The 5391-nt window shown below is 46.8% G+C and overlaps 1 protein-coding gene across 1 annotated transcript in view; it reads right to left on the bottom strand.

The window, feature by feature from the left end:
* The window catches only part of ATP6V1A (ATPase H+ transporting V1 subunit A), a 33467-nt gene extending 30737 nt beyond the window's left edge, over positions 1-2730 (bottom strand). The window contains exon 1 of the mRNA XM_018572068.1: positions 2659-2730. The gene's annotated coding sequence lies outside the window, so the exon portion shown is untranslated. The remainder of the gene's footprint in view (positions 1-2658) is intronic.
* Positions 2731-5391: the final 2661 nt, after the last annotated feature.

Raw genomic sequence — 5391 nt, 5'->3', positions numbered from 1 at the left:
CTATGATGTTGTATCTAGATGCCCCCCCCCCCCCCTCCCTAATATTGAGTAGGGCCCCCTGTTCCTGCCTTGTCCAGGCATGACTTGTCCTGCTGAATGTAAATATTCCCTAGTGATCCTGCCATAAAGTCCTTGTTCTGGTCCTTCCTGTTATAGGCTGACAACGCTCTGTCCCTGCATTAATCACCCCGTTACACAGGCTTCCGATGAACACTACAAATGGCCATATCAACACACATTAGGTAGGCATGGGCCACTACTGTCACCATCCCTAAAACCCACCCCGAGAAATGCCATGCAACCATTGCTGGAGTGCATACAGACGGGAAGAGGCTGCAGGAGATCAGCAGCACTGAGCTGTATCAAAAAGGATGAAAAAAAAGTGTCAACCTCTGCACCAAATGCAACGGAATGGCATATTCAGGTTCACTGTGAGCAAACTTACTCCCCCAGCAGTAATGTGCGCACCAAAAATCAGAGAGTGACAACTTATCTCTGAGGCTTCATGATTAGGTTTCTGTGATGGATTCTTTAACTAACATCTGGGGTAAAAGGGTAAAAAAAAACCAACAAAAAGGACTAGTAAACAACAATTACTGTGGTCTCCTTGCAGGTGATCTTTCCTCCTATTATGGACCTGCAGTGCCGTGTTCTGCACTGTTGTGCTGGCAGCCATCTTGGTAGAGGCAGAGGCTTTGCATCCTCATGTCAGATCCTCCAGCAAGGAGAACAGTAAACAGCACAGCACTGACGTCACCAAATCTGGTGAGCCAGGTACCAGATGATGCCTTGGATCAGGGGCGCCCATGATGCCTTGTTCCCCTGTGTGATAGCATATGGAGGTGACAGGTTCTCTTTATTGACCCTGTCACACCCAATAGAGGAGTTCTAGCACAACACTGTGCCAGAACTCCTGTAACAGCTTTTTTTTTTACTGGGGGGGGGCTTTGGGGAAATATTAGGGGGTCTAAACAGCCCCCTGATACTTCCCTTTTAAAATAGAAAAAGAAATTGAGGACACAAAGTCCTCCGAGACACAGAGTCCTCCATCTCTTTTTCTGCAGCCTCTATTCTAAATGAATGGAAAGTACAGAGGTGATCGCTCCAGTGTTTGTCCTGCACAGGGGATTGATACATATCACGGATATGTACCGATCCTCTGCCGCTCGGCCACGGGCAGAGGCAGCGGGGGATCCGACACGAAGCACTTCAGCTGCGGGGAGGGCGGAGCCGCTGTCACAGAACTAAGGCCGAGCGCTGAGTGGAGTCGGCTGTCAGATCCAGACCGAGCGTCTCGCTCTCTCTCTCTCTCCTCACCGCTCGGCATTAGTTCTCCGACAGTGGCTCCGTCCTCCCCCGCCGCCGGTTCCTTCACTTCTTCTCGGATCCCCGCTGCATACAGATGGGGAGAGCAACAGGGGTTAATTTCTCAGGGTACTGCTTAGGCACAATTCACAATACTAAATGGTCCCTACAAACAGCAAATCTTCACTTTTATAGTTCCAGGTCCACTTTAAAAACACGATTCACAATGAAAAGTAGTAATGAAAACATTGGGGGACCCCCATCTCCTAACAAGGTACCCTTAACCTGTAAGTGTTCCCTGAGTAAAAATAAGCAGCAGTTGGAATATTAAAGAGGAACTTTACCCAAATCTATGAACAAAGAGAACTTCAGAAATGTTTAATGATGACAATCTACAAACACATACGTCTAGATAATTGCCGGCTTTGTATTCTTTCTATACCTTATTTTTCTTTTCCTCCCCATTCTTACAGTGGCCATGTTTACTAAGGGCCGATTAATAGATCTCCCTTTACTTCCTGGAACTCTGGCACATGCGACTAGGACATGTGACCATGCGCATTGTGACGACATGGTGATGAGTTTATAAGGTAAATGTGTATTGGTGTTGAGTTATGTTTGAGTGCGTTATGCTGTCTGACCTGGTTATGAAAAGACTATCAGCACCATCCCTCGTTATCTCCCATTGTTCTCTGAGGGAGCTCAGAACAATGACATTCTGGCCAGGCTACTGCTATGGCTGTCTGGAGCTATTTAGCAGGTGGACCCCTGTGGTGTTGTGAAGACAGGATTTCTGGGGAGGGGAAGGTGGATGTGATGGGATTATAATCTGATCTCATCACTTGATGTATATAAGTTTGTGCAGTTGCTCAATAAATCAGAGTTTGTTTCACCCTACACTCGAGCCTCGACTAGTGACTGGGGAAACTGGGAGCTATAGATCAGCAGTTTGCAATATCTCCTCAGCAAGAAGGATACAGAGGCGGACATACTCATCCTGAGTACGGGGGTCCGTCACACACATCATCTCAGGGGAGGAAAATGCCTTTCCCTTAAATCTTGTGAGATTACAGATGAGATTTCCCAGCAATGCTCTGCTGATGTAACCTTCCCAGGATGCAATGCTTGGGAACATTACATCACTAACGCCCAAGAAGACCAGGAAGTGGAAAAACATTTGTAAGTAAAAGAAAAATATGTTTAATTTAACTAAAGAATGCGAGAGGATTTGAGAGCTGCATTCTAATGTTATTTATAGTGAAAGGGGTTAAAGGTCAACTTTAACACGTTCTCAAGCTGCATCAGGTTTAACCAATCTGAGTGCGTGATCCCAAAATAACCAGCTGACCTTACCTGAACCAGAAACAGGGGAATAGGTGCTGTGTCAGGAGGAGCGATCCTGCGATACTCCGATCTCTCAGCTGCAAGGAGACAGAAAACATGATGAGCATTTCAATGCACGGTGCATAGGTACGATGCAAATCATTTATCATATCTGTGATCAATCAATACCGACCGCCTATAATAAAAAGGAAACAGACCAGCAAAATTTTTCACCCAACCGTTTTACATTTTTTCGTCTCAGTATACCGCGAACAGCAGCTCGCTGTATACTGCGGCGTCTCAGTCTGAGCCTAGGGTGAGGGGAGGACGCTAGTTTGTGTCCTCCCGTTACCCTAAGGAGAACTATGGGGAAAAGCCTTAACCCCATAGTTCTCCTTTACGCATAGAGTACATGAGGGTTAGATCTTTTTTCCATGCTTTTACTGCGGTGCATCAAAACTAAAAAAAAAAAAAAAAAAGATGGCCTGACTTTCAGATATTATCATCAGGGATGGAATGAGGAAGTTTACTATGAATCCAGGAAGGGTCCAGCACAACGCTCCTGAAGCTCTCAATAAAAGGCGGCCTGGAAGGTACCCCCCAAAAATCTAAAAGTCAGAGAACGCACGAATAGCGTAGTTATAAAAGAAGAGCGTGCACGGCTCACACGCAGGTTCCTGCAGACCAATGCTCCCGACTTCTCGCAGTAAAACTCTAATTGAATGACATGCGAGTGAAGATAATGACACCTCAGTGAGATAGACGCATGCTTTACACCATCTCATTTCAGCAATGGGTGAAGGTAAAAAAATGGTATAAAACAAAAAGATAGGAGATTCAAAATATAATGCACAGCAGATTTTAAAGGAGAACTATGAGGGGGGGGTGTGCTTTTCACTCACCTCATAGTTCTAGCTGACCTGTGACAATGAGACTGTCACAGGTCGGCTCAGTAGATCGGGAGGTGAGCGAACACATACCGGCGTTCGCTCACCTCTCGATCCTGTCACGGCTCTCTGCCGTGACAGGGGAGGGACTGGATTCCCCTCTCCAATCCGCCAGCACTGGCTGGCGGAACGGACGGGGCGGGTACAGCTGGCTCTGCCTCTAGATAGGCGGAGCCAGCTGTCAGTCACGCAGCTGGGCGGATCCAGGCACAATTGTCGGGATCCGCTTCAGCGTCTCAGTATACCGCAAGCTGTATACTGAGCTTTAGGTGACGGGAGGACGCTAGTTTGTGTCCTCCCGTTACCCTAAGGAGAACTATGGGGAAAAGCCCTAACCCCATAGTTCTCCTTTAATATCTGTGAATGCTGAGTGCAATGGAACGGCCACAATGCCCAAAATATTTCAGCCAACAACTCCCAATATACAAACTTCCAGCTTGCAAAAAGGACCAATAAGTATTTATATGTGGCTGCTCTTAGGAACCAGTCCTTGTGCCTTTAACCTCTTGCTGACCGGGGTGTTACCCCCTCTTCCTGTCCCGGCCACTTTTCAGTGTTCAGCGCTGCGGTACTTTGACTGATAATTTATTCCGTCATACAACGCTGTACTGAAATTAATTTACCATTTTTTGGGGACAGATCGAGCTTTCTTTTGGTGGTATTTAACCCCTTCATGACTGAGGCCTTTTTTTAATTTTTTGCACCCATGTTATATTCCACATTTTAGGCCTGAAAATTACTTTAAACCCCCCACACATTATATATTTTCTGAATGCCAAGACCCTATAGAATATAATGGTGGTAGTTGCAAATTTTTATGTTGCGCAATATTAGCGCAACTCCTTATTAAACCCCAATATTTAGTGAAAAATTTAATTAAATGCCCCAAAACACAACAAAATACCCATTTTTAATGAAATATAAAAGATGAGGTTACAACGAGTAAAACGATACCCAACATGCCCGGGTTACAAATTGCGTGCGTCCGTGAAACGGCGAAAAACTGCAGTACCCCAAAAAGTCCACAGAAGACGCTTTAAAAGCCCCCACAGGTCATCAATTTAGAGATACCCCAAAATACTGTCCCTAGAATTATTGCTCTCACTCCGGCGTGCGCGGCGATACCCAACATGTGTAGCGCGTTCGTCGTTTTCATACGTAGGCGCACACCAACGCGTGTTTACGTGGTGACGCGCGTGCTCGCGAGGGACTTTTACATTTTTTTTATTATTATTAGATTTATTTGATTTTAATTTTAAAAACTGTTGTTTTTTTTAACTTTACTTTGACTGCCATCACATGGGGGGGCTTACAAGCCCCCCCATGTGATAGCAGATGGTGGTGACAGGTACTCTTTAAGGTGATGCTGGGGGTCCAAAAGACACCCAGTGTCACCTTTACACTGGAAATAAGCTATTGAAGTGCAGATCGCACTTCAATAGCTTATAGCTGGGCTGCAGGAGCCCAGAACTGACAGCCCAGGGACCGGAAGTGATGCAATCTGCATCGCTCCCGGTCCCATAGAACGGGGAGGGGATCGATGAACGGAAGTTCCCTGATCTCCTCCCCAGCTCCCCGCGGACACCAAGGATGCCGGTCCCGCGCCCATAGGAGGGGCAACGGAGCCCGGGAAGCATGGCGGCAGTGTCCGGCGGCCCCTTCTTCGGGACGCAGAAGCGATCTGGCGACAGGTAAGTCACCAGAATCGCTTCTGTTGTAAAGTCGGCTCTACAAGTTTAAACAGAGTCCCGGCAGCAAAACTCGCCGGGAGTCTGTTTAAACAGCCCCGATGCTGGCGACGTACACTGTACGTCGT

The sequence above is a fragment of the Nanorana parkeri genome, unplaced genomic scaffold, assembly GCF_000935625.1.
Source record: "Nanorana parkeri isolate BGI_ZX_2015 unplaced genomic scaffold, ASM93562v1 scaffold1924, whole genome shotgun sequence".
In the NCBI taxonomy this organism is placed as follows: Eukaryota; Metazoa; Chordata; class Amphibia; order Anura; family Dicroglossidae; genus Nanorana; species Nanorana parkeri.
The sequence above is the reverse complement of the archived record's forward strand: the minus strand, read 5'-3'. Positions and strand labels throughout refer to the sequence as shown.